At 44.0% G+C, this 27,558-nt stretch overlaps 19 non-coding genes and 2 pseudogenes across 19 annotated transcripts; all 21 read left to right on the top strand.

Annotated features, from left to right (window-relative positions):
* Positions 1–476: 476 nt before the first annotated feature.
* LOC125728716 (5S ribosomal RNA) lies at positions 477–595 on the top strand. Its single transcript, XR_007389300.1, has one exon. It is a non-coding gene; the product is annotated as a 5S ribosomal RNA (ribosomal RNA).
* Positions 596–1,665: 1,070 nt separating this feature from the next.
* LOC125736811 (5S ribosomal RNA) lies at positions 1,666–1,784 on the top strand. Its single transcript, XR_007396079.1, has one exon. It is a non-coding gene; the product is annotated as a 5S ribosomal RNA (ribosomal RNA).
* Positions 1,785–2,860: 1,076 nt separating this feature from the next.
* On the top strand, positions 2,861–2,969 carry LOC125732217 (5S ribosomal RNA; annotated as a pseudogene).
* Positions 2,970–4,040: 1,071 nt separating this feature from the next.
* On the top strand, positions 4,041–4,159 carry LOC125730816 (5S ribosomal RNA). Its single transcript, XR_007391105.1, has one exon. It is a non-coding gene; the product is annotated as a 5S ribosomal RNA (ribosomal RNA).
* Positions 4,160–5,235: 1,076 nt separating this feature from the next.
* On the top strand, positions 5,236–5,354 carry LOC125735183 (5S ribosomal RNA). Its single transcript, XR_007394482.1, has one exon. It is a non-coding gene; the product is annotated as a 5S ribosomal RNA (ribosomal RNA).
* Positions 5,355–6,429: 1,075 nt separating this feature from the next.
* On the top strand, positions 6,430–6,548 carry LOC125736285 (5S ribosomal RNA). The gene has a single exon (XR_007395567.1). It is a non-coding gene; the product is annotated as a 5S ribosomal RNA (ribosomal RNA).
* A 1,119-nt stretch (positions 6,549–7,667) lies between these two features.
* Positions 7,668–7,786, top strand: LOC125737236 (5S ribosomal RNA). The gene has a single exon (XR_007396503.1). It is a non-coding gene; the product is annotated as a 5S ribosomal RNA (ribosomal RNA).
* A 1,101-nt stretch (positions 7,787–8,887) lies between these two features.
* LOC125732715 (5S ribosomal RNA) lies at positions 8,888–9,006 on the top strand. The gene has a single exon (XR_007392086.1). It is a non-coding gene; the product is annotated as a 5S ribosomal RNA (ribosomal RNA).
* Positions 9,007–10,086: 1,080 nt separating this feature from the next.
* LOC125732716 (5S ribosomal RNA) lies at positions 10,087–10,205 on the top strand. Its single transcript, XR_007392087.1, has one exon. It is a non-coding gene; the product is annotated as a 5S ribosomal RNA (ribosomal RNA).
* Positions 10,206–11,286: 1,081 nt separating this feature from the next.
* On the top strand, positions 11,287–11,405 carry LOC125734668 (5S ribosomal RNA). The gene has a single exon (XR_007393971.1). It is a non-coding gene; the product is annotated as a 5S ribosomal RNA (ribosomal RNA).
* A 1,078-nt stretch (positions 11,406–12,483) lies between these two features.
* LOC125732717 (5S ribosomal RNA) lies at positions 12,484–12,602 on the top strand. The gene has a single exon (XR_007392088.1). It is a non-coding gene; the product is annotated as a 5S ribosomal RNA (ribosomal RNA).
* A 1,082-nt stretch (positions 12,603–13,684) lies between these two features.
* On the top strand, positions 13,685–13,803 carry LOC125735478 (5S ribosomal RNA). Its single transcript, XR_007394773.1, has one exon. It is a non-coding gene; the product is annotated as a 5S ribosomal RNA (ribosomal RNA).
* A 1,075-nt stretch (positions 13,804–14,878) lies between these two features.
* On the top strand, positions 14,879–14,997 carry LOC125734630 (5S ribosomal RNA). The gene has a single exon (XR_007393934.1). It is a non-coding gene; the product is annotated as a 5S ribosomal RNA (ribosomal RNA).
* A 1,089-nt stretch (positions 14,998–16,086) lies between these two features.
* Positions 16,087–16,205, top strand: LOC125732718 (5S ribosomal RNA). The gene has a single exon (XR_007392089.1). It is a non-coding gene; the product is annotated as a 5S ribosomal RNA (ribosomal RNA).
* Positions 16,206–17,288: 1,083 nt separating this feature from the next.
* On the top strand, positions 17,289–17,407 carry LOC125732719 (5S ribosomal RNA). Its single transcript, XR_007392090.1, has one exon. It is a non-coding gene; the product is annotated as a 5S ribosomal RNA (ribosomal RNA).
* Positions 17,408–18,490: 1,083 nt separating this feature from the next.
* On the top strand, positions 18,491–18,609 carry LOC125734669 (5S ribosomal RNA). The gene has a single exon (XR_007393972.1). It is a non-coding gene; the product is annotated as a 5S ribosomal RNA (ribosomal RNA).
* A 1,080-nt stretch (positions 18,610–19,689) lies between these two features.
* LOC125737004 (5S ribosomal RNA) lies at positions 19,690–19,808 on the top strand. Its single transcript, XR_007396271.1, has one exon. It is a non-coding gene; the product is annotated as a 5S ribosomal RNA (ribosomal RNA).
* Positions 19,809–20,882: 1,074 nt separating this feature from the next.
* LOC125732720 (5S ribosomal RNA) lies at positions 20,883–21,001 on the top strand. The gene has a single exon (XR_007392091.1). It is a non-coding gene; the product is annotated as a 5S ribosomal RNA (ribosomal RNA).
* A 1,082-nt stretch (positions 21,002–22,083) lies between these two features.
* Positions 22,084–22,202, top strand: LOC125732721 (5S ribosomal RNA). Its single transcript, XR_007392092.1, has one exon. It is a non-coding gene; the product is annotated as a 5S ribosomal RNA (ribosomal RNA).
* Positions 22,203–23,284: 1,082 nt separating this feature from the next.
* LOC125736047 (5S ribosomal RNA) lies at positions 23,285–23,403 on the top strand. Its single transcript, XR_007395330.1, has one exon. It is a non-coding gene; the product is annotated as a 5S ribosomal RNA (ribosomal RNA).
* A 1,076-nt stretch (positions 23,404–24,479) lies between these two features.
* Positions 24,480–24,598, top strand: LOC125731581 (5S ribosomal RNA; annotated as a pseudogene).
* Positions 24,599–27,558: the final 2,960 nt, after the last annotated feature.

Below are 27,558 nucleotides of genomic sequence, written 5' to 3' on the forward strand. Positions count from 1 at the left end.
TGTTCTGGCTGCAGCCTGCAGTATGGACTTGTTGGCGTGTATAGCTCCCAGTGTTCTGACAGCGCGACGTTTTGGGGAAGCATGTGATTCAGCAGCTACCAGTGGGCTTCGTGCGGCGGAGATTTTGTGACTGTTAGCGGAGTTGATAACAGAGGGTCTTTAAGAGAAGCCTGCATGCGGTAGGCAAATGAGTAATGTTTGCCGGCGGGGGACGTGCGGCGATTAACCTGTGCGGTAGTGAAAAGGAGTTAAAAATAAGGAAGTGTGCGGATGCGGAAAGAATGGAATAATTGTGGTAGGCTGCCGGCTGAGTAGTTTGGTGAATGTTTGGTGTGGGTCCGGCGCTGCCGATTGGATGGTGGGGCTGCAGTGTGAGTCAGATAAAAAAAATAAAAAACAGGAGTAGGATCCAATGGGACTAACTGGCATGTATAGAGGCGTGTAATGCAAAAGGGCTGTTTTTGTTCACAGCTCTCGTTTATGGCCATACCACCCTGAACACGCCCGATCTCGTCTGATCTCGGAAGCTAAGCGGGGTAGGGTCTGGTTAGTACTTGGATGGGAGACTGCCTGGGAATACCACGTGCTGTAAGCTTTTCTCACTTTTACTTTATACAGGGGGCACTCCACCTCACGATTAATTTAAATCTATCACTCCCCTTCCATTTTACTATTTTATATATTTCTTTTTTCTCTCATTCATAAAGGCAGCTTTTACACACGTTTTACTCTAAATACTGCCTGGTAATTCTAGGTGCTGTAAGCTGTTCGTGCCTTTATTCCACCAGGGCGCGATCTTCTCACAAACTTGAAGACTGTCACTCCCCATTCACGTTTTACAACTTATTGTTAATGATAAAGAGACAGCTTTTTACACACAGTTTTAAACAAAGTACTGATATTATTCCTCTTCAACTGACCGCTTTGTTTTCTATGCAAAAACCACTTCGCCACAGAAGACTCGATATTATTGGCATAGCAAGTTCTGCTCTTCTCCTTTCAAAACTTACTAAAAGCTGTATTTAAAAGAACAGATTGGCCGGGGTAATTCACACCCTTCAATGCCAGCTTAATGTTTAGGTTAGTGGGAATCACAGAGGAATTAGGGATGGAAACTTCTTTGCTGGTGGTAGAAGCGGTCTGGTGAATTTTTAGAGAGAAGAGGCCGTCGATGTTTGAATGTAGAAAATTGTTCTGGCTGTAGCCTGCAGTATGGACTTGTTGGTGTGTGTAGCTCCCAGTGTTCTGACAGCGCGACGTTTTGGGGAAGCATGTGATTCAGCAGCTACCAGTGGGCTTCGTGCGGCGGAGATTTTGTGGCTGTTAGCGGAGTTGATAACAGAGGGTTGTTAAGAGAAGCCTGCATGAGGTAGGCAAAGGAGTAATGTTTGCCGGCGGGGGACGTGCGGCAATTAACCTGTGCGGTAGTGAAAAGGAGTTAAAGAGAAGGAAGTGTGCGGATGCGGAAAGAATGGAATAATTGTGGTAGGCTGCCGGATGAGTAGTTTGGTGAATGTTTGGTGTGGGTCCGGTGCTGCCGATTGGATGGTGGTGCTGCAGTGTGAGTCAGATAAAAAAAAAAAAAACAGGAGTAGGATCCAATGGGAATAACTGGCATGTATAGACGCGTGTAATGCAAAAGGGCTATTTTTGGTAGCGTTTCTCGCTTACGGCCATACCACCCTGAACGCGCCCGATCTCGTCTTATCTCGGAAGCTAAGCCGGGTAGGGTCTGGTTAGTACTTGGATGGGAGACCGCCTGGGAATACCAGGTGCTGTAAGCATTTCTCAGTTTTACTTTATACAGGGGGCGCTCCACTTCACGATTAATTTAAATCTAGCACTCCCCTTCCATTTTACTATTTTATATATATATATTTTTTCTCTCATTCATAAAGGCAGCTTTTACACACCGTTTTACTCTAAATACTGCCTGGTAATTCTAGGTGCTGTAAGCTGTTCGTGCCTTTATTCCACCAGGGCGCGATCTTCTCACAAACTTGAAGACTGTCACTCCCCATTCACGTTTTACAACTTATTGTTAATGATAAAGAGACAGCTTTTTACACACAGTTTTAAACAAAGTACTGATATAATTCCTCTTCAACTCACCGCTTTGTTTTCTATGCAAAAACCACTTCATCACAAAAGACTCGATATTATTGGCATAGCAAGGTCTGCTCTTCTCCTCCTTTCAAAACTTGCTAAAAGCTGTATTTAAAAGAACAGATTGGCCGGGGTAATTCACACCCTTCAATGCCAGCTTAATGTTTAGGTTAGTGGGAATCACAGAGGAATTAGGGATGGAAACTTCTTTGCTGGTGGTAGAAGCGGTCTGGTGAATTTTTAGAGAGAAGAGGCCGTCGATGTTTGAATGTAGAAAATTGTTCTGGCTGCAGCCTGCAGTATGGACTTGTTGGTGTGTGTAGCTCCCAGTGTTCTGACAGCGCAACGTTTTGGGGAAGCATGTGATTCAGCAGCTACCAGTGGGCTTCGTGCGGCGGAGATTTTGTGGCTGTTAGCGGAGTTGATAACAGAGGGTCGTTAAGAGAAGCCTGCATGCAGTAGGCAAAGGAGTAATGTTTGCCGGCGGGGGACGTGCGGCGATTAACCTGTGCGGTAGTGAAAAGGACTTAAAGAGAAGGAAGTGTGCGGATGCGGAAAGAATGGAATAATTGTGGTAGGCTGCCGGCTGAGTAGTTTGGTGAATGTTTGGTGTGGGTGCGGCGCTGCCGATTGGATGGTGGTGCTGCAGTGTGAGTCAGATAAAAAAAAAAAAAACAGGAGTAGGATCCAATGGGACTAACTGGCATGTATAGAGGCGTGTAATGCAAAAGGGCTGTTTTTGGTAGTGTCTCTCGCTTATGGCCATACCACCCTGAACATGCCTGATCTTGGAAGCTAAGCAGGGTAGGGTCTGGTTAGTACTTGGATGGGAGACTGCCTGGGAATACCACGTGCTGTAAGCTTTTCTCACTTTTACTTTATACAAGGGGCGCTCCACTTCACGATTAATTTAAATCTATCACTCCCCTTCCATTTTACTATTTTATATATTTTTTTTTTCTCTCATTCATAAAGGCAGCCTTTACACACCGTTTTACTCTAAATACTGCCTGGTAATTCTAGGTGCTGTGAGCTGTTCGTGCCTTTATTCCACCAGGGCGCGATCTTCTGACAAACTTGAAGACTGTCACTCCACATTCACGTTTTACAACTTATTGTTAATAATAAAGAGACAGCTTTTTACACACAGTTTTAAACAAAGTACTGATATAATTCCTCTTAAACTCACCGCTTTGTTTTCTATGCAAAAACCACTTCGCCACAGAATATTCGATATTATTGGCATATTATCTGCTCTTCTCCTCCTTTCAAAACTTGCTAAAAGCTGTATTTAAAAGAGCAGGTTGGCCGGGGTAATTCACACCCTTCAATGCCAGCTCAATGTTTAGGTTAGTGGGAATCACAGAAGAATTAGGGATGAAAACTTCTTTGCTGGTGGTAGAAGCGGTCTGGTGAATTTTTAGAGAGAAGAGGCCGTCGATGTTTGAATGTAGAAAATTGTTCTGGCTGCAGCCTGCAGTATGGACTTGTTGGTGTGTGTAGCTCCCAGTGTTCTGACAGCGCGACGTTTTGGGGAAGCATGTGATTCAGCAGCTACCAGTGGGCTTCGTGCGGCGGAGATTTTGTGGCTGTTAGCGGAGTTGATAACAGAGGGTCGTTAAGAGAAGCCTGCATGAGGTAGGCAAAGGAGTAATGTTTGCCGTCGGGGGACGTGCGGCGATTAACCTGTGCGGTAGTGAAAAGGACTTAAAGAGAAGGAAGTGTGCGGATGCGGAAAGAATGGAATAATTGTGGTAGGCTGCCGGCTGAGTAGTTTGGTGAATGTTTGGTGTGGGTCCGGCGCTGCCGATTGGATGGTGGGGCTGCAGTGTGAGTCAGATAAAAAAAAAAAAAACATTAGTAGGATCCAATGGGACCAACTGGCATGTATAGAGGCGTGTAATGCAAAAGGGCTGTTTTTGGTAGCGTCTCTCGCTTATGGCCATGCCAGCCTGAACACGCCCGATCTCATCGGATCTCGGAAGCCAATCAGGGTAGGGTCTGGTTAGTACTTGGATGGGAGACCTCCTGGGAATACCAGGTGCTGTAAGCTTTTCTCACTTTTACTTTATACAGGGGGCACTCCACTTCACGATTAATTTAAATCTATCACTCCCCTTACGTTTTACTATTTTATATATATATTTTTTTTCGCTCATTCATAAAGGCAGCTTTTGCACACCGTTTAACTCTAAATACTGCCTGGTAATTCTAGGTGCTGTAAGCTGTTCGTGCCTTTCTTCCACCAGGGCGCGATCTTCTCACAAACTTGAAGACTGTCACTCCCCATTCACGTTTTACAACTTATTGTTAATGATAAAGAGACAGCTTTTTACACACAGTTTTAAACAAAGTACTGATATTATTCCTCTTCAACTGACCGCTTTGTTTTCTATGCAAAAACCACTTCGCCACAGAAGACTCGATATTATTGGCATAGCAAGTTCTGCTCTTCTCCTTTCAAAACTTGCTAAAAGCTGTATTTAAAAGAACAGATTGGCCGGGGTAATTCACACCCTTCAATGCCAGCTTAATGTTTAGGTTAGTGGGAATCACAGAGGAATTAGGGATGGAAACTTCTTTGCTGGTGGTAGAAGCGGTCTGGTGAATTTTTAGAGAGAAGAGGCCGTCGATGTTTGAATGTAGAAAATTGTTCTGGCTGCAGCCTGCAGTATGGACTTGTTGGTGTGTGTAGCTCCCAGTGTTCTGACAGCGCAACGTTTTGGGGAAGCATGTGATTCAGCAGCTACCAGTGGGCTTCGTGCGGCGGAGATTTTGTGGCTGTTAGCGGAGTTGATAACAGAGGGTCGTTAAGAGAAGCCTGCATGCAGTAGGCAAAGGAGTAATGTTTGCTGGCGGGGGACGTGCGGCGATTAACCTGTGCGGTAGTGAAAAGGAGTTAAAAAGAAGGAAGTGTGCGGATGCGGTAAGAATGGAATAATTGTGGTAGGCTGCCGGCTGAGTAGTTTGGTGAATGTTTGGTGTGGGTCCGGCGTTGCCGATTGGATGGTGGGGCTGCAGTGTGAGTCAGATAAAAAAAAAAAAAAGAACATTAGTAGGATCCAATGGGACCAACTGGCATGTATAGAGGCGTGTAATGCAAAAGGGCTGTTTTTGGTAGCATCTCTCGCTTATGGCCATACCACCCTGAACACGCCCGATCTCGTCTGATCTCGGAAGCTAAGCAGGGTAGGGTCTGGTTAGTACTTGGATGGGAGACCACCTGGGACTACCAGGTGCTGTAAGCTTTTCTCACTTTTACTTTAAACGGGGGGCGCTCCACTTCACGATTAATTTAAATCTATCACTCCCCTTCCATTTTACTATTTTATATATATATTTTTTTTCTCTCTTTCATAAAGCCAGCTTTTAGAAACCGTTTTACTCTAAATACTTCCTGGTAATTCTAGGTGCTGTAAGCTGTTCGTGCCTTTATTCCACCAGGGCGCGATCTTCTCACAAACTTGAAGACTGTCACTCCCCATTCACGTTTTACAACTTATTGTTAATGATAAAGACACAGCTTTTTACACACAGTTTTAAACAAAGTACTGATATTATTCCTCTTCAACTGACCGCTTTGTTTTCTATGCAAAAACCACTTCGCCACAGAAGACTCGATATTATTGGCATAGCAAGTTCTGCTCTTCTCCTTTCAAAACTTGCTAAAAGCTGTATTTAAAAGAACAGATTGGCCGGGGTAATTCACACCCTTCAATGCCAGCTTAATGTTTAGGTTAGTGGGAATCACAGAGGAATTAGGGATGGAAACTTCTTTGCTGGTGGTAGAAGCGGTCTGGTGAATTTTTAGAGAGAAGAGGCCGTCGATGTTTGAATGTAGAAAATTGTTCTAGCTGCAGCCTGCAGTATGGACTTGTTGGTGTGTGTAGCTCCCAGTGTTCTGACAGCGCGACGTTTTGGGGAAGCATGTGATTCAGCAGCTACCAGTGGGCTTCGTGCGGCGGAGATTTTGTGGCTGTTAGCGGAGTTGATAACAGAGGGTCGTTAAGAGAAGCCTGCATGCAGTAGGCAAAGGAGTAATGTTTGCCGGCGGGGGACGTGCGGCGATTAACCTGTGCTGTAGTGAAAAGGAGTTAAAGAGAAGGAAGTGTGCGGATGCGGAAAGAATGGAATAATTGTGGTAGGCTGCCGGCTGAGTAGTTTGGTGAATGTTTGGTGTGGGTCCAGCGCTGCCGATTGGATGGTGGTGCTGCAGTTTGAGTCAGATAAAAAAAAAAAAAGAACATTAGTAGGATCCAATGGGACCAACTGGCATGTATAGAGGCGTGTAATGCAAAAGGGCTGTTTTTGGTAGCATCTCTAGCTTACGGCCATACCACCCTGAACACGCCTGATCTCGTCTGATCTCGGAAGCTAAGTAGGGTAGGGTATGGTTAGTACTTGGATGGGAGACCACCTGGGAATACCAGGTGCTGTAAGCTTTTCTCACTTTTACTTTATACAGGGGGCCCTCCACTTCACGATTAATTTAAATCTATCACTCCCCTTCCATTTTACTATTTTATATATATATATATATATATATATATATATATATATATATATATATATATATATATATTTCTCTCATTCATAAAGGCAGCTTTTACACACCGTTTTACTCTAAATACTTCCTGGTAATTCTAGGTGCTGTAAGCTGTTCGTGCCTATATTCCACCAGGGCGCGATCTTCTCACAAACTTGATGACTGTCACTCCCCATTCACGTTTTACAACTTATTGTTAATGATAAAGAGACAGCTTTTTACACACAGTTTTAAACAAAGTACTGATATTATTCCTCTTCAACTGACCGCTTTGTTTTCTATGCAAAAACCACTTCGCCACAGAAGACTCGATATTATTGGCATAGCAAGTTCTGCTCTTCTCCTTTCAAATCTTGCTAAAAGCTGTATTTAAAAGAACAGATTGGCCGGGGTAATTCACACCCTTCAATGCCAGCTTAATGTTTGGGTTAGTGGGAGTCATAGAGGAATTAGGGATGGAAACTTCTTTGCTGGTGGTAGAAGCGGTCTGGTGAATTTTTAGAGAGAAGAGGCCGTCGATGTTTGAATGTAGAAAATTGTTCTGGCTGCAGCCTGCAGTATGGACTTGTTGGTGTGTGTAGCTCCCAGTGTTCTGACAGCGCGACGTTTTGGGGAAGCATGTGATTCACAGCTACCAGTGGGCTTCGTGCGGTGGAGATTTTGTGGCTGTTAGCGGAGTTGATAACAGAGGGTCGTTAAGAGAAGCCTGCATGCAGTAGGCAAAGGAGTAATGTTTGCCGGCTGGGGACGTGCGGCAATTAACCTGTGCGGTAGTGAAAAGGAGTTAAAGAGAAGGAAGTGTGCGGATGCGGAAAGAATGGAATAATTGTGGTAGGCTGCCGGCTGAGTAGTTTGGTGAATGTTTGGTGTGGGTCCGGCGTTGCCGATTGGATGGTGGGGCTGCAGTGTGAGTCAGATAAAAAAAAAAAAAAAAAACAGGAGTAGGATCCAATGGGACAAACTGGCATGTATAGAGGCGTATAATGCAAAAGGGCTGTTTTTGGTAGCGTCTCTCGCTTACGGCCATACCACCCTGAACACGCCCGATCTCGTCTGATCTCGGAAGCTAAGCAGGGTAGGGTCTGGTTAGTACTTGGATGGGAGACCACCTGGGAATACCAGGTGCTGTAAGCTTTTCTCACTTTTACTTTATACAGGGGGCGCTCCACTTCACGATTAATTTAAATCTATCACTCCCCTTCCATTTTACTATTATATATATATATATATATATATATATATATATATATATATATATTTCTCTCATTCATAAAGGCAGCTTTTACACACCGTTTTACTCTAAATACTTCCTGGTAATTCTAGGTGCTGTAAGCTGTTCGTGCCTTTATTCCACCAGGGCGCGATCTTCTCACAAACTTGAAGACTGTCACTCCCCATTCACATTTTACAACTTATTGTTAATGATAAAGAGAGCTTTTTACACACAGTTTTAAACAAAGTACTGATATTATTCCTCTTCAACTGACCGCTTTGTTTTCTATGCAAAAACCACTTCGCCACAGAAGACTCGATATTATTGGCATAACAAGTTCTGCTCTTCTCCTTTCAAAACTTGCTAAAAGCTGTATTTAAAAGAACAGATTGGCCGGGGTAATTCACACCATTCAATGCCAGCTTAATGTTTAGGTTAGTGGGAATCACAGAGGAATTAGGGATGGAAACTTCTTTGCTGGTGGTAGAAGCGGTCTGGTGAATTTTTAGAGAGAAGAGGCCGTCGATGTTTGAATGTAGAAAATTGTTCTGGCTGCAGCCTGCAGTATGGACTTGTTGGTGTGTGTAGCTCCCAGTGTTCTGACAGCACGACCTTTTGGGGAAGCATGTGATTCAGCAGCTACCAGTGGGCTTCGTGCGGCGGAGATTTTGTGGCTGTTAGCGGAGTTGATAACAGAGGGTCGTTAAGAGAAGCCTGCATGCAGTAGGCAAAGGAGTAATGTTTGCCGACGGGGGACGTGCGGCGATTAACCTGTGCGGTAGTGAAAAGGAGTTAAAAATAAGGAAGTGTGCGGATGCGGAAAGAATGGAATAATTGTGGTAGGCTGCCGGCTGAGTAGTTTGGTGAATGTTTGGTGTGGGTCCGGCGCTGCCGATTGGATGGTGGTGCTGCAGTGTGATTCAGATAAAAAAAAAAAAAAAACCAGGAGTAGGATCCAATGGGACTAACTGGCATGTATAGACGCGTGTAATGCAAAAGGGCTGTTTTTGGTCGCATCTCTCGCTTATGGCCATACCACCCTGAACACGCCCGATCTCATCCGATCTCGGAAGCCAAGCAGGGTAGGGTCTGGTTAGTACTTGGATGGGAGACCTCCTGGGAATACCAGGTGCTGTAAGCTTTTCTCACTTTTACTTTAAACGGGGGGCGCTCCACTTAACGATTAATTTAAATCTATCACTCCCCTTCCATTTTACTATTTTATATATATATATATTTTTTCTCTGATTCATAAAGGCAGCTTTTAGAAACCGTTTTACTCTAAATACTTCCTGGTAATTCTAGGTGCTGTAAGCTGTTCGTGCCTTTATTCCACCAGGGCGCGATCTTCTCACAAACTTGAAGACTGTCACTCCCCATTCACGTTTTACAACTTATTGTTAATGATAAAGAGACAGCTTTTTACACACAGTTTTAAACAAAGTACTGATATTATTCCTCTTCAACTGACCGCTTTGTTTTCTATGCAAAAACCACTTCGCCACAGAAGACTCGATATTATTGGCATAGCAAGTTCTGCTCTTCTCCTTTCAAAACTTGCTAAAAGCTGTATTTAAAAGAACAGATTGGCCGGGGTAATTCACACCCTTCAATGCCAGCTTAATGTTTAGGTTAGTGGGAATCACAGAGGAATTAGGGATGGAAACTTCTTTGCTGGTGGTAGAAGCGGTCTGGTGAATTTTTAGAGAGAAGAGGCCGTCGATGTTTGAATGTAGAAAATTGTTCTGGCTGCAGCCTGCAGTATGGACTTGTTGGTGTGTGTAGCTCCCAGTGTTCTGACAGCGCGACGTTTTGGGGAAGCATGTGATTCAGCAGCTACCAGTGGGCTTCGTGCGGCAGAGATTTTGTGGCTGTTAGCGGAGTTGATAACAGAGGGTCGTTAAGAGAAGCCTGCATGCAGTAGGCAAAGGAGTAATGTTTGCCGGCGGGGGACGTGCGGCGATTAACCTGTGCGGTAGTGAAAAGAAGTTAAAAAGAAGGAAGTGTGCGGATGCGGAAAGAATGGAATAATTGTGGTAGGCTGCCGGCTGAGTAGTTTGGTGAATGTTTGGTGTGGGTCCGGCGCTGCCGATTGGATGGTGGTGCTGCAGTGTGAGTCAGATTAAAAATAAAAAAAAAAACCAGGAGTAGGATCCAATGGGACTAACTGGCATGTATAGACGCGTGTAATGCAAAAGGGCTGTTTTTGGTCGCGTCTCTCGCTTATGGCCATACCACCCTGAACACGCCCGATCTCATCCGATCTCGGAAGCCAAGCAGGGTAGGGTCTGGTTAGTACTTGGATGGGAGACCTCCTGGGAATACCAGGTGCTGTAAGCTTTTCTCACTTTTACTTTATACAGGGGGCGCTCCACTTCACGATTAATTTAAATCTATCACTCCCCTTCCATTTTACTATTTTATATATATATATATATATTTTTCTCTCATTCATAAAGGCAGCTTTTACACACCGTTTTACTCTAAATACTTCCTGGTAATTCAAGGTGCTCTAAGCTGTTCGTGCCTTTATTCCACCAGGGCGCGATCTTCTCACAAACTTGAAGACTGTCACTCCCCATTCACGTTTTACAACTTATTGTTAATGATAAAGAGACAGCTTTTTACACACAGTTTTAAACAAAGTACTGATATTATTCCTCTTCAACTGACCGCTTTGTTTTCTATGCAAAAACCATTTCGCCACAGAAGACTCGATATTATTGGCATAGCAAGTTCTGCTCTTCTCCTTTCAAAACTTGCTAAAAGCTGTATTTAAAAGAACAGATTGGCCGGGGTAATTCACACCCTTCAATGCCAGCTTAATGTTTAGGTTAGTGGGAGTCACAGAGGAATTAGGGATGGAAACTTCTTTGCTGGTGGTAGAAGCGGACTGGTGAATTTTTAGAGAGAAGAGGCCGTCGATGTTTGAATGTAGAAAATTGTTCTGGCTGCAGCCTGCAGTATGGACTTGTTGGTGTGTGTAGCTCCCAGTGTTCTGACAGCGCGACGTTTTGGGGAAGCATGTGATTCAGCAGCTACCAGTGGGCTTCGTGCGGCGGAGATTTTGTGGCTGTTAGCGGAGTTGATAACAGAGGGTCGTTAAGAGAAGCCTGCATGCAGTAGGCAAAGGAGTAATGTTTGCCGGCGGGGGACGTGCGGCGATTAACCTGTGCGGTAGTGAAAAGGAGTTAAAAAGAAGGAAGTGTGCGGATGCGGAAAGAATGGAATAATTGTGGTAGGCTGCTGGCTGAGTAGTTTGGTGAATGTTTGGTGTGGGTCCGGCGCTGCCGATTGGATGGTGGGGCTGCAGTGTGAGTCAGATAAAAAAAAAAAAAAGAACATTAGTAGGATCCAATGGGACCAACTGGCATGTATAGAGGCGTGTAATGCAAAAGGGCTGTTTTTGGTAGTGTCTCTCGCTTATGGCCATACCACCCTGAACACGCCCGATCTCATCCGATCTCGTAAGCTAAGCAGGGTAGGGTCTGGTTAGTACTTGGATGGGATACCTCCTGGGAATACCAGGTGCTGTAAGCTTTTCTCACTTTTACTTTATACAGGGGGCGCTCCACTTCAGGATTAATTTAAATCTATCACTCCCCTTCCATTTTACTATTTTATATATATATATTTTTTTCTCTCATTCATAAAGGTAGCTTTTACACACCGTTTTACTCTAAATACTTCCTGGTAATTCAAGGTGCTCTAAGCTGTTCGTGCCTTTATTCCACCAGGGCGCGATCTTCTCACAAACTTGAAGACTGTCACTCCCCATTCACGTTTTACAACTCATTGTTAATGATAAAGAGACAGCTTTTTACACACAGTTTTAAACAAAGTACTGATATTATTGCTCTTCAACTGACCGCTTTGTTTTCTATGCAAAAACCACTTCGCCACAGAAGACTCGATATTATTGGCATAGCAAGTTCTGCTCTTCTCCTTTCAAAACTTGCTAAAAGCTGTATTTAAAAGAACAGATTGGCCGGGGTAATTCACACCCTTCAATGCCAGCTTAATGTTTAGGTTAGTGGGAGTCACAGAGGAATTAGGGATGGAAACTTCTTTGCTGGTGGTAGAAGCGGTCTGGTGAATTTTTAGAGAGAAGAGGCCGTCGATGTTTGAATGTAGAAAATTGTTCTGGCTGCAGCCTGCAGTATGGACTTGTTGGTGTGTGTAGCTCCCAGTGTTCTGACAGCGCGACGTTTTGGGGAAGCATGTGATTCAGCAGCTACCAGTGGGCTTCGTGCGGCGGAGATTTTGTGGCTGTTAGCGGAGTTGATAACAGAGGGTCGTTAAGAGAAGCCTGCATGCAGTAGGCAAAGGAGTAATGTTTGCCGGCGGGGGACGTGCGGCGATTAACCTGTGCGGTAGTGAAAAGGAGTTAAAAAGAAGGAAGTGTGCGGATGCGGAAAGAATGGAATAATTGTGGTAGGCTGCTGGCTGAGTAGTTTGGTGAATGTTTGGTGTGGGTCCGGCGCTGCCGATTGGATGGTGGGGCTGCAGTGTGAGTCAGATAAAAAAAAAAAAAAAGAACATTAGTAGGATCCAATGGGACTAACTGGCATGTATAGACGCGTGTAATGCAAAAGGGCTGTTTTTGGTCGCATCTCTCGCTTATGGCCATACCACCCTGAACACGCCCGATCTCATCCGATCTCGGAAGCCAAGCAGGGTAGGGTCTGGTTAGTACTTGGATGGGAGACCTCCTGGGAATACCAGGTGCTGTAAGCTTATCTCACTTTTACTTTATACAGGGGGCGCTCCACTTCACGATTAATTTAAATCTATCACTCCCCTTCCATTTTACTATTTTATATATATATTTTTTTTTTTTCTCTCATTCATAAAGGCAGCTTTTACACACGTTTTACTCTAAATACTGCCTGGTAATTCTAGGTGCTGTAAGCTGTTCGTGCCTTTATTCCACCAGGACGCGATCTTCTCACAAACTTGAAGACTGTCACTCCCCATTCACGTTTTACAACTTATTGTTAATGATAAAGAGACAGCTTTTTACACACAGTTTTAAACAAAGTACTGATATAATTCCTCTTCAACTCACCGCTTTGTTTTCTATGCAAAAACCACTTCGCCACAGAAGACTCCATATTATTGGCAAAGCAAGGTCTGCTCTTCTCCTCCCTTCAAAACTTGCTAAAAGCTTTATTTAAAAGAGCAGGTTGGCCGGGGTAATTCACACCCTTCAATGCCAGATTAATGTTTAGGTTAGTGGGAATCACAGAGGAATTAGGGATGGAAACTTCTTTGCTGGTGGTAGAAGCGGTCTGGTGAATTTTTAGAGAGAAGAGGCCGTCGATGTTTGAATGTAGAAAATTGTTCTGGATGCAGCCTGCAGTATGGACTTGTTGGTGTGTGTAGCTCCCAGTGTTCTGACAGCGCGACGTTTTGGGGAAGCATGTGATTCAACAGCTACCAGTGGGCTTCGTGCGGCAGAGATTTTGTGGCTGTTAGCGGAGTTGATAACACAGGGTTGTCAAGAGAAGCCTGCATGAGGTAGGCAAAGGAGTAATGTTTGCCGGCGGGGGACGTGCGGCGATTAACCTGTGCGGTAGTGAAAAGGAGTTAAAGAGAAGGAAGTGTGCGGATGCGGAAAGAATGGAATAATTGTGGTAGGCTGCCGGCTGAGTAGTTTGGTGAATGTTTGGTGTGGTTCCGGCACTGCCGATTGGATGGTGGGGTTGCAGTGTGAGTCAGATAAAAAAAAAAAAAAAAACAGGAGTAGGATCCAATGGGACTAACTGGCATATATAGACGCGTGTAATGCAAAAGGGCTATTTTTGGTAGCGTCTCTCGCTTACGGCCATACCACCCTGAACGCGCCCGATCTCATCTGATCTTGGAAGCTAAGCAGGCTAGGGTCTGGTTAGTACTTGAATGGGAGACCGCCTGGGAATACCAGGTGCTGTAAGCTTTTCTCACTTTTACTTTATACAGGGGGCGCTCCACTTCACGATTAATTTAAATCTATCACTCCCCTTCCATTTTACTATTTTATATATTTCTTTTTTCTCTCATTCATAAAGGCAGCTTTTACACACCGTTTTACTCTAAATACTGCCTGGTAATTATAGCTGCTGTAAGCTGTTCGTGCCTTTATTCCACCAGGGCGCGATCTTCTCACAAACTTGAAGACTGTCACTCCCCATTCACGTTTTACAACTTATTGTTAATAATAAAGAGACAGCTTTTTACACACAGTTTTAAACAAAGTACTAATATAATTCCTCTTCAACTCACCACTTTGTTTTCTATGCAAAAACCACTTCGCCACAAAATATTCGATATTATTGGCATATTATCTGCTCTTCTCCTCCTTTCAAAACTTGCTAAAAGCTGTATTTAAAAGAGCAGGTTGGCCGGGGTAATTTAAACACTTCAATGCCAGCTTAATGTTTAGGTTAGTGGGAATCACAGAAGAATTAGGGATGGAAACTTCTTTGCTGGTGGTAGAAGCGGTCTGGTGAATTTTTAGAGAGAAGAGGCTGTCGATGTTTGAATGTAGAAAATTGTTCTGGCTGCAGCCTGCAGTATGGACTTGTTGGCGTGTGTAGCTCCCAGTGCTCTGACAGCGCGACGTTTTGGAGAAGTATGTGATTCAAAAGCTACCAGTGGGCTTCGTGCGGCGGAGATTTTGTGGCTGTTAGCGGAGTTGATAACAGAGGGTCGTTAAGAGAAGCCTGCATGCAGTAGGCAAAGGAGTAATGTTTGCCGACGGGGGACGTGCGGCGATTAACCTGTGCGGTAGTGAAAAGGAGTTAAAAATAAGGAAGTGTGCGGATGCGGAAAGAATGGAATAATTGTGGTAGGCTGCCGGCTGAGTAGTTTGGTGAATGTTTGGTGTGGGTCCGGCGCTGCCGATTGGATGGTGGTGCTGCAGTGTGATTCAGATAAAAAAAAAAAAAAAAACCAGGAGTAGGATCCAATGGGACTAACTGGCATGTATAGACGCGTGTAATGCAAAAGGGCTGTTTTTGGTCGCGTCTCTCGCTTATGGCCATACCACCCTGAACACGCCCGATCTCATCCGATCTCGGAAGCCAAGCAGGCTAGGGTCTGGTTAGTACTTGGATGGGAGACCTCCTGGGAATACCAGGTGCTGTAAGCTTTTCTCACTTTTACTTTATACAGGGGGCGCTCCACTTCAGGATTAATTTAAATCTATCACTCCCCTTCCATTTTACTATTTTATATATATATATATATATATATATATTTTTCTCTCATTCATAAAGGCAGCTTTTACACACCGTTTTACTCTAAATACTTCCTGGTAATTCAAGGTGCTCTAAGCTGTTCGTGCCTTTATTCCACCAGGGCGCGATTTTCTCACAAACTTGAAGACTGTCACTCCCCATTCACGTTTTACAACTTATTGTTAATGATAAAGAGACAGCTTTTTACACACAGTTTTAAACAAAGTACTGATATTATTCCTCTTCAACTGACCGCTTTGTTTTCTATGCAAAAACCACTTCGCCACAGAAGACTCGATATTATTGGCATAGCAAGTTCTGCTCTTCTCCTTTCAAAACTTGCTAAAAGCTGTATTTAAAAGAACAGATTGGCCGGGGTAATTCACACCCTTCAATGCCAGCTTAATGTTTAGGTTAGTGGGAGTCACAGAGGAATTAGGGATGGAAACTTCTTTGCTGGTGGTAGAAGCGGTCTGGTGAATTTTTAGAGAGAAGAAGCCGTCGATGTTTGAATGTAGAAAATTGTTCTGGCTGCAGCCTGCAGTATGGACTTGTTGGTGTGTGTAGCTCCCAGTGTTCTGACAGCGCGACGTTTTGGGGAAGCATGTGATTCAGCAGCTACCAGTGGGCTTCGTGCGGCGGAGATTTTGTGGCTGTTAGCGGAGTTGATAACAGAGGGTCGTTAAGAGAAGCCTGCATGCAGTAGGCAAAGGAGTAATGTTTGCCGGCGGGGGACGTGCGGCGATTAACCTGTGCGGTAGTGAAAAGGAGTTAAAAAGAAGGAAGTGTGCGGATGCGGAAAGAATGGAATAATTGTGGTAGGCTGCTGGCTGAGTAATTTGGTGAATGTTTGGTGTGGGTCCGGCGCTGCCGATTGGATGGTGGGGCTGCAGTGTGAGTCAGATAAAAAAAAAAAAAAGAACATTAGTAGGATCCAATGGGACTAACTGGCATGTATAGACGCGTGTAATGCAAAAGGGCTGTTTTTGGTCGCATCTCTCGCTTATGGCCATACCACCCTGAACACGCCCGATCTCATCCGATCTCGGAAGCCAAGCAGGGTAGGGTCTGGTTAGTACTTGGATGGGAGACCTCCTGGGAATACCAGGTGCTGTAAGCTTATCTCACTTTTACTTTATACAGGGGGCGCTCCACTTCACGATTAATTTAAATCTATCACTCCCCTTCCATTTTACTATTTTATATATATATATATTTTTTTTTTCTCTCATTCATAAAGGCAGCTTTTAGAAACCGTTTTACTCTAAATACTTCCTGGTAATTCTAGGTGCTGTAAGCTGTTCGTGCCTTTATTCCACCAGGGCGCGATCTTCTCATAAACTTGAAGACTGTCACTCCCCATTCACGTTTTACAACTTATTGTTAATGATAAAGAGACAGCTTTTTACACACAGTTTTAAACAAAGTACTGATATTATTCCTCTTCAACTGACCGCTTTGTTTTCTATGCAAAAACCACTTCGCCACAGAAGACTCGATATTATTGGCATAGCAAGTTCTGCTCTTCTCCTTTCAAAACTTGCTAAAAGCTGTATTTAAAAGAACAGATTGGCCGGGGTAATTCACACCCTTCAATGCCAGCTTAATGTTTAGGTTAGTGGGAATCACAGAGGAATTAGGGATGGAAACTTCTTTGCTAGTGGTAGAAGCGGTCTGGTGAATTTTTAGAGAGAAGAGGCCGTCGATGTTTGAATGTAGAAAATTGTTCTGGCTGCAGCCTGCAGTATGGACTTGTTGGTGTGTGTAGCTCCCAGTGTTCTGACAGCGCGACGTTTTGGGGAAGCATGTGATTCAGCAGCTACCAGTGGGCTTCGTGCGGCGGAGATTTTGTGGCTGTTAGCGGAGTTGATAATAGAGGGTCGTTAAGAGAAGCCTGCATGCAGTAGGCAAAGGAGTAATGTTTGCCGGCGGGGGACGTGCGGCGATTAACCTGTGCGGTAGTGAAAAGAAGTTAAAAAGAAGGAAGTGTGCGGATGCGGAAAGAATGGAATAATTGTGGTAGGCTGCCGGCTGAGTAGTTTGGTGAATGTTTGGTGTGGGTCCGGCGCTGCCGATTGGATGGTGGTGCTGCAGTGTGAGTCAGATTAAAAATAAAAAAAAAACCAGGAGTAGGATCCAATGGGACTAACTGGCATGTATAGACGCGTGTAATGCAAAAGGGCTGTTTTTGGTCGCGTCTCTCGCTTATGGCCATACCACCCTGAACACGCCCGATCTCATCCGATCTCGGAAGCCAAGCAGGGTAGGGTCTGGTTAGTACTTGGATGGGAGACCTCCTGGGAATACCAGGTGCTGTAAGCTTTTCTCACTTATACTTTATACAGGGGGCGCTCCACTTCACGATTAATTTAAATCTATCACTCCCCTTCCATTTTACTATTTTATATATATATATATATATATTTTTCTCTCATTCATAAAGGCAGCTTTTACACACCGTTTTACTCTAAATACTTCCTGGTAATTCAAGGTGCTCTAAGCTGTTCGTGCCTTTATTCCACCAGGGCGCGATCTTCTCACAAACTTGAAGACTGTCACTCCCCATTCACGTTTTACAACTTATTGTTAATGATAAAGAGACAGCTTTTTACACACAGTTTTAAACAAAGTACTGATATTATTCCTCTTCAACTGACCGCTTTGTTTTCTATGCAAAAACCACTTCGCCACAGAAGACTCGATATTATTGGCATAGCAAGTTCTGCTCTTCTCCTTTCAAAACTTGCTAAAAGCTGTATTTAAAAGAACAGATTGGCCGGGGTAATTCACACCCTTCAATGCCAGCTTAATGTTTAGGTTAGTGGGAGTCACAGAGGAATTAGGGATGGAAACTTCTTTGCTGGTGGTAGAAGCGGTCTGGTGAATTTTTAGAGAGAAGAGGCCGTCGATGTTTGAATGTAGAAAATTGTTCTGGCTGCAGCCTGCAGTATGGACTTGTTGGTGTGTGTAGCTCCCAGTGTTCTGACAGCGCGACGTTTTGGGGAAGCATGTGATTCAGCAGCTACCAGTGGGCTTCGTGCGGCGGAGATTTTGTGGCTGTTAGCGGAGTTGATAACAGGGGGTCGTTAAGAGAAGCCTGCATGCAGTAGGCAAAGGAGTAATGTTTGCCGGCGGGGGACGTGCGGCGATTAACCTGTGCGGTAGTGAAAAGGAGTTAAAAAGAAGGAAGTGTGCGGATGCGGAAAGAATGGAATAATTGTGGTAGGCTGCTGGCTGAGTAGTTTGGTGAATGTTTGGTGTTGGTCCGGCGCTGCCGATTGGATGGTGGGGCTGCAGTGTGAGTCAGATAAAAAAAAAAAAAAGAACATTAGTAGGATCCAATGGGACCAACTGGCATGTATAGAGGCGTGTAATGCAAAAGGGCTGTTTTTGGTAGCGTCTCTCGCTTATGGCCATACCACCCTGAACACGCCCGATCTCATCCGATCTCGTAAGCTAAGCAGGGTAGGGTCTGGTTAGTACTTGGATGGGATACCTCCTGGGAATACCAGGTGCTGTAAGCTTTTCTCACTTTTACTTTATACAGGGGGCGCTCCACTTCAGGATTAATTTAAATCTATCACTCCCCTTCCATTTTACTATTTTATATATATATATATTTTTCTCTCATTCATAAAGGTAGCTTTTACACACCGTTTTACTCTAAATACTTCCTGGTAATTCAAGGTGCTCTAAGCTGTTCGTGCCTTTATTCCACCAGGGCGCGATCTTCTCACAAACTTGAAGACTGTCACTCCCCATTCACGTTTTACAACTTATTGTTAATGATAAAGAGACAGCTTTTTACACACAGTTTTAAACAAAGTACTGATATTATTCCTCTTCAACTGACCGCTTTGTTTTCTATGCAAAAACCACTTCGCCACAGAAGACTCGATATTATTGGCATAGCAAGGTCTGCTCTTCTCCTCCCTTCAAAACTTGCTAAAAGCTTTATTTAAAAGAGCAGGTTGGCCGGGGTAATTCACACCCTTCAATGCCAGATTAATGTTTAGGTTAGTGGGAATCACAGAGGTATTAGGGATGGAAACTTCTTTGCTGGTGGTAGAAGCGGTCTGGTGAATTTTTAGAGAGAAGAGGCCGTCGATGTTTCAATGTAGAAAATTGTTCTGGATGCAGCCTGCAGTATGGACTTGTTGGTGTGTGTAGCTCCCAGTGTTCTGACAGCGCGACGTTTTGGGGAAGCATGTGATTCAACAGCTACCAGTGGGCTTCGTGCGGCAGAGATTTTGTGGCTGTTAGCGGAGTTGATAACACAGGGTTGTTAAGAGAAGCCTGCATGAGGTAGGCAAAGGAGTAATGTTTGCCGGCGGGGGACGTGCGGCGATTAACCTGTGCGGTAGTGAAAAGGAGTTAAAAAGAAGGAAGTGTGCGGATGCGGAAAGAATGGAATAATTGTGGTAGGCTGCCGGCTGAGTAGTTTGGTGAATGTTTGGTGTGGTTCCGGCACTGCCGATTGGATGGTGGGGCTGCAGTGTGAGTCAGATAAAAAAAAAAAAAAAAACAGGAGTAGGATCCAATGGGAGTAACTGGCATGTATAGACGCGTGTAATGCAAAAGGGCTATTTTTGGTAGCGTCTCTCACTTACGGCCATACCACCCTGAACGCGCCCGATCTCGTCTGATCTTGGAAGCTAAGCAGGCTAGGGTCTGGTTAGTACTTGAATGGGAGACCGCCTGGGAATACCAGGTGCTGTAAGCTTTTCTCACTTTTACTTTATACAGGGGGCGCTCCACTTCACGAATAATTTAAATGTATCACTCCCCTTCCATTTTACTATTTTATATATTTCTTTTTTCTCTCATTCATAAAGGCAGCTTTTACACACCGTTTTACTCTAAATACTGCCTGGTAATTATAGCTGCTGTAAGCTGTTCGTGCCTTTATTCCACCAGGGCGTGATCTTCTCACAAACTTGAAGACTGTCACTCCCCATTCACGTTTTACAACTTATTGTTAATAATAAAGAGACAGCTTTTTACACACAGTTTTAAACAAAGTACTAATATAATTCCTCTTCAACTCACCGCTTTGTTTTCTATGCAAAAACCACTTCGCCACAGAATATTCGATATTATTGGCATATTATCTGCTCTTCTCCTCCTTTCAAAACTTGCTAAAAGCTGTATTTAAAAGAGCAGGTTGGCCGGGGTAATTTACACACTTCAATGCCAGCTTAATGTTTAGGTTAGTGGGAATCACAGAAGAATTAGGGATGGAAACTTCTTTGCTGGTGGTAGAAGCGGTCTGGTGAATTTTTAGAGAGAAGAGGCTGTCGATGTTTGAATGTAGAAAATTGTTCTGGCTGCAGCCTGCAGTATGGACTTGTTGGTGTGTGTAGCTCCCAGTGCTCTGACAGCGCGACGTTTTGGAGAAGCATGTGATTCAACAGCTACCAGTGGGCTTCGTGCGGCAGAGATTTTGTGGCTGTTAGCGGAGTTGATAACAGAGGGTTGTTAAGAGAATCCTGCAAGAGGTAGGCAAAGGAGTAATGTTTGCCGGCGGGGGACGTGCAGCGATTAACCTGTGAGGTAGTGAAAAGGAGTTAAAGAGAAGGAAGTGTGCGGATGCGGAAAGAATGGAATAATTGTGGTAGGCTGCTGGCTGAGTAGTTTGGTGAATGTTTGGTGTGGGTCCGGCGCTGCCGATTGGATGGTGGGGCTGCAGTGTGAGTCAGATAAAAAAAAAAAAAAGAACATTAGTAGGATCCAATGGGACTAACTGGCATGTATAGACGCGTGTAATGCAAAAGGGCTGTTTTTGGTCGCATCCCTCGCTTATGGCCATACCACCCTGAACACGCCCGATCTCATCCGATCTCGGAAGCCAAGCAGGGTAGGGTCTGGTTAGTACTTGGATGGGAGACCTCCTGGGAATACCAGGTGCTGTAAGCTTATCTCACTTTTACTTTATACAGGGGGTGCTCCACTTCACGATTAATTTAAATCTATCACTCCCCTTCCATTTTACTATTTTATATATATATATTTTTTTTTTCTCTCATTCATAAAGGCAGCTTTTACACACGTTTTACTCTAAATACTGCCTGGTAATTCTAGGTGCTGTAAGCTGTTCGTGCCTTTATTCCACCAGGGCGCGATCTTCTCACAAACTTGAAGACTGTCACTCCCCATTCACGTTTTACAACTTATTGTTAATGATAAAGAGACAGCTTTTTACACACAGTTTTAAACAAAGTACTGATATAATTCCTCTTCAACTCACCGCTTTGTTTTCTATGCAAAAACCACTTCGCCACAGAAGACTCGATATTATTGGCAAAGCAAGGTCTGCTCTTCTCCTCCCTTCAAAACTTGCTAAAAGCTTTATTTAAAAGAGCAGGTTGGCCGGGGTAATTCACACCCTTCAATGCCAGCTTAATGTTTAGGTTAGTGGGAATCACAGAAGAATTAGGGATGGAAACTTCTTTGCTGGTGGTAGAAGCGGTCTGGTGAATTTTTAGAGAGAAGAGGCTGTCGATGTTTGAATGTAGAAAATTGTTCTGGCTGCAGCCTGCAGTATGGACTTGTTGGTGTGTGTAGCTCCCAGTGCTCTGACAGCGCGACGTTTTGGAGAAGCATGTGATTCAACAGCTACCAGTGGGCTTCGTGCGGCAGAGATTTTGTGGCTGTTAGCGGAGTTGATAACAGAGGGTTGTTAAGAGAATCCTGCAAGAGGTAGGCAAAGGAGTAATGTTTGCCGGCGGGGGACGTGCAGCGATTAACCTGTGCGGTAGTGAAAAGGAGTTAAAGAGAAGGAAGTGTGCGGATGCGGAAAGAATGGAATAATTGTGGTAGGCTGCTGGCTGAGTAGTTTGGTGAATGTTTGGTGTGGGTCCGGCGCTGCCGATTGGATGGTGGGGCTGCAGTGTGAGTCAGATAAAAAAAAAAAAAAGAACATTAGTAGGATCCAATGGGACTAACTGGCATGTATAGACGCGTGTAATGCAAAAGGGCTGTTTTTGGTCGCATCTCTCGCTTATGGCCATACCACCCTGAACACGCCCGATCTCATCCGATCTCGGAAGCCAAGCAGGGTAGGGTCTGGTTAGTACTTGGATGGGAGACCTCCTGGGAATACCAGGTGCTGTAAGCTTATCTCACTTTTACTTTATACAGGGGGTGCTCCACTTCACGATTAATTTAAATCTATCACTCCCCTTCCATTTTACTATTTTATATATATATATTTTTTTTTACTCTCATTCATAAAGGCAGCTTTTACACACGTTTTACTCTAAATACTGCCTGGTAATTCTAGGTGCTGTAAGCTGTTCGTGCCTTTATTCCACCAGGGCGCGATCTTCTCACAAACTTGAAGACTGTCACTCCCCATTCACGTTTTACAACTTATTGTTAATGATAAAGAGACAGCTTTTTACACACAGTTTTAAACAAAGTACTGATATAATTCCTCTTCAACTCACCGCTTTGTTTTCTATGCAAAAACCACTTCGCCACAGAAGACTCGATATTATTGGCAAAGCAAGGTCTGCTCTTCTCCTCCCTTCAAAACTTGCTAAAAGCTTTATTTAAAAGAGCAGGTTGGCCGGGGTAATTCACACCCTTCAATGCCAGATTAATGTTTAGGTTAGTGGGAATCACAGAGGTATTAGGGATGGAAACTTCTTTGCTGGTGGTAGAAGCGGTCTGGTGAATTTTTAGAGAGAAGAGGCCGTCGATGTTTGAATGTAGAAAATTGTTCTGGATGCAGCCTGCAGTATGGACTTGTTGGTGTGTGTAGCTCCCAGTGTTCTGACAGCGCGACGTTTTGGGGAAGCATGTGATTCAACAGCTACCAGTGGGCTTCGTGCGGCAGAGATTTTGTGGCTGTTAGCGGAGTTGATAACACAGGGTTGTTAAGAGAAGCCTGCATGAGGTAGGCAAAGGAGTAATGTTTGCCGGCGGGGGACGTGCGGCGATTAACCTGTGCGGTAGTGAAAAGGAGTTAAAGAGAAGGAAGTGTGCGGATGCGGAAAGAATGGAATAATTGTGGTAGGCTGCCGGCTGAGTAGTTTGGTGAATGTTTGGTGTGGTTCCGGCACTGCCGATTGGATGGTGGGGCTGCAGTGTGAGTCAGATAAAAAAAAAAAAAAAAACAGGAGTAGGATCCAATGGGACTAACTGGCATGTATAGACGCGTGTAATGCAAAAGGGCTATTTTTGGTAGCGTCTCTCGCTTACGGCCATACCACCCTGAACGCGCCCGATCTCGTCTGATCTTGGAAGCTAAGCAGGCTAGGGTCTGGTTAGTACTTGAATGGGAGACCGCCTGGGAATACCAGGTGCTGTAAGCTTTTCTCACTTTTACTTTATACAGGGGGCGCTCCACTTCACGATTAATTTAAATGTATCACTCCCCTTCCATTTTACTATTTTATATATTTCTTTTTTCTCTCATTCATAAAGGCAGCTTTTACACACCGTTTTGCTCTAAATACTGCCTGGTAATTATAGCTGCTGTAAGCTGTTCGTGCCTTTATTCCACCAGGGCGCGATCTTCTCACAAACTTGAAGACTGTCACTCCCCATTCACGTTTTACAACTTATTGTTAATAATAAAGAGACAGCTTTTTACACACAGTTTTAAACAAAGTACTAATATAATTCCTCTTCAACTCACCGCTTTGTTTTCTATGCAAAAACGACTTCACCACAGAAGACTCGTTATTATTGGCATAGCAAGGTCTTCGCTTCTCCTCCTTTCAAAACTTGCTAAAAGCTGTATTTAAAAGAGCAGGTTGGCCGGGGTAATTCACACCCTTCAATGCCAGCTTAATGTTTAGGTTAGTGGGAATCACAGAGGAATTAGGGATGGAAACTTCTTTGCTGGTGGTAGAAGCGGTCTGGTGAATTTTTAGAGAGAAGAGGCCGTCAATGTTTGAATGTAGAAAATTGTTCTGGCTGCAGCCTGCAGTATGGACTTGTTGGTGTGTGTAGCTCCCAGTGTTCTGACAGCGCGACGTTTTGGGGAAGCATGTGATTCAGCAGCTACCAGTGGGCTTCGTGCGGCGGAGATTTTGTGGCTGTTAGCGGAGTTGATAACAGAAGGTCATTAAGAGAAGCCTGCATGCGGTAGGCAAAGGAGTAATGTTTGCCGGCGGGGGGCGTGCGGCGATTAACCTGTGCGGTAGTGAAAAGGACTTAAAGAGAAGGAAGTGTGCGGATGCGGAAAGAATGGAATAATTGTGGTAGGCTGCCGGCTGAGTAGTTTGGTGAATGTTTGGTGTGGGTGCGGTGCTGCCGATTGGATGGTGGTGCTGCAGTGTGAGTCAGATAAAAAAAAAAAAAAAACAGGAGTAGGATCCAATGGGAATAACTGGCATGTATAGATGCGTGTAATGCAAAAGGGCTATTTTTGGTAGCATCTCTCGCTTACGGCCATACCTCCCTGAATGCGCCCGATCGCGTCTTATCTCGGAAGCTAAGCAGGCTAGGGTCTGGTTAGTACTTGGATGGGAGACCACCTGGGAATACCAGGTCCTGTAAGCTTTTCTCACTTTTACTTTATACAGGGGGCGCTCCACTTCACGATTAATTTAAATCTATCACTCCCCTTCCATTTTACTATTTTATATATATATTTTTATTTTCTCTCTTTCATAAAGGCAGCTTTTACACACGTTTTACTCTAAATACTGCCTGGTAATTCTAGGTGCTGTAAGCTGTTCGTGCCTTTATTCCACCAGGGCACGATCTTCTCACAAACTTGAAGACTGTCACTCCCCATTCACGTTTTACAACTTATTGTTAATAATAAAGAGACAGCTTTTTACACACAGTTTTAAACAAAGTACTGATATAATTCCTCTTCAACTCACCGCTTTGTTTTCTATGCAAAAACCACTTCGCCAAAGAAGACTTGATATTCTTGGCATAGCAAGGTCTGCTCTTCTCCTCCTTTCAAAACTTGCTAAAAGCTGTATTTAAAAGAGCAGGTTGGCCGGGGTAATTCACACCCTTCAATGCCAGCTTAATGTTTAGGTTAGTGGGAATCACAGAGGAATTAGGGATGGAAACTTCTTTGTTGATGGTAGAAGCGGTCTGGTGAATTTTTAGAGAGAAGAGGCCGTCGATGTTTCAATGTAGAAAATTGTTCTGGCTGCAGCCTGCAGTATGGACTTGTTGGTGTGTGTAGCTCCCAGTGTTCTGACAGCGCGACGTTTTGGGGAAGCATGTGATTCAACAGCTACCAGTGGGCTTCGTGCGGCGGAGATTTTGTGGCTGTTAGCGGAGTTGATAACAGAGGGTTGTTAACACTACGATCCCTGAAGTCAACGAAATTTTTCGGACGCACCTCGGGTGGAGCCCCCCCCTCACTCCCCACACAAGCTGCCCGCCCCCTCATCAGCGCCAATCAACACCTATTGTTTTGCAAATGAAAGCGGAGTTTCACGGTTTCAGCTTCGGGTCTGCACAGAAACGTTTTCTAACAGTGTGGTCTGAGGAATCGTAAAATACATGCGTTAATATATCCTAATTTGAAACACAGTTGAATCCCCATTTCTCTTGATTCGGTAATTTCAGTTTCAAGAAAGTATTTGATGGAATAAATACATGCATTTGCTTACTGCCTGTAGCAATCGGTAATCTGATTTTCAGTTTTAAAGTTCGATCAGGGCTAAATGACACATAAAATTACCCTGGCATGATATTTGCATTATAAATGTACCGACAGACAAAGCATTTTTATAGGTAATGAAGAAAAACCTGCAACTTGCAATGTGCAAAGACCGTAATCCCCGTAAGAAGTGCATGCACACAAAAGACTGCTGATTACTATGTCCATTTGTTATGAGAGAGCACAATGCGCTTTGAATGTAAACACTGACGTTGCTACTTGCGAAAAAGATCGCGCAGTTATGAGCGCACAAAAGACTGTAAATTACTGAGGACGTGTGTGCATTTGTGCGTAGGATTATGAGATGCCACGGTGAACTTCACACGGAAGCAATTCACATGTTACATGGGAAACATTGCGCAGTTATCAGCGCACAAAAGACTGTAAATTACTCCCGACGTGTGTGCATTTGTGTGTGGGATTATGAGATGCCGCAGTGCACACAAACACTTCGTGATGTACGTATGAAACAGGATGGGCAATTATGAGCACACAAAAGTGCTAATTATTCAAAAACAGATTGTGGTCCAGATATATAATTACGGCATAATAAAAAAAAGACTTTCGCGTGCGTGTGTGTTTCCGTATCACATTCAATCGGTTATTTTTGATATAATAAATACATACAGTTGATGTCTGCAACAATCTGTGTAACCTTATTCAGTTGTAAAAGTTAGAGCTAAAAGATAAATTGATTTACATATATCGGTAAAAGAACCCTGGCATAACATTAGCGCGATATATGCATTATAAATGAATCACTAAGTAAGAACTCAGGACACTGCAGCTGCGCTTTGCATGAAGGCTAAAGATGGCTCTGTTTGGGAAAAAGAAACTTCGGCGTCGATTTATGCAAGAAAAAGAGACTGAAAAAGAAATGAAGACACAGCTTAGACAAGCTTCTGTTCCTCAGCTTGCCACTGGAAAGAGGACTCAGTGTCAGGTGCTCCGTCACTGTAATAGGAACCACAGTACAGAGAGATGTGTGCAGTGTGACAGGTACACCTGTCGCAAGTGTAGGAAGGAGGGTCCTTGGGTGTGTGATGACTGCTAGTGGATAGAAAAGGTTTTGTATCTTTAGTGTATGTGCTTATTTTGTATAATAAATGTGTATCTTCCACTTGAATGACACGGACTCTCTCTCTCTATCATACACACACATGCTCTTTATCTTTATACCATCTGATACTTGAAATTTACACATTCTTTGTCAATATTCCTGCAGCTTGTACTCGTGAATCAATGATGCAACTTTTTCCCATGTGGCACATGAAGTGTTTACATCAGAAATGCACATGCGTGCACATGTATGACATGTTATTTCATCATACATTTACACATATAGTTGTAGACACAGAACATACATCAAAATATATGTATTTGCTATATCAAAATATATTTGTGTAATTGACACCACGGTTACCGTAGTAGATTTGGGGGTTCCACTGTATTTCAAATTATTATGTATCAAAGCATGTGAATCCTTACAATACATCACTAGATAAACTCTTTAGTGCAGACCTGAGTTGAAGAAGTGACTTCAGGCTGGGGGATGACTTCAGCTGAGTGACTGTGATTCATTTGCAAAACAAAAGGTGTTAATGGTGCTGGAGAGGGGGCGGGCAGCTTGTGAGGGGAGTAAGAGGGGGGGCTCCTTGTGAGCAGAGCCTCATTTTTCCAGGAATTCTAGTGTTAAGAGAAGCCTGCATGAGGTAGGCAAAGGAGTAATGTTTGCCGGCGGGGGACGTGCGGCAATTAACCTGTGCGGTAGTGAAAAGGAGTTAAAGAGAAGGAAGTGTGCGGATGCGGAAAGAATGGAATAATTGTGGTA

The sequence above is a fragment of the Brienomyrus brachyistius genome, chromosome 2, assembly GCF_023856365.1.
Source record: "Brienomyrus brachyistius isolate T26 chromosome 2, BBRACH_0.4, whole genome shotgun sequence".
Taxonomy (NCBI): Eukaryota; Metazoa; Chordata; class Actinopteri; order Osteoglossiformes; family Mormyridae; genus Brienomyrus; species Brienomyrus brachyistius.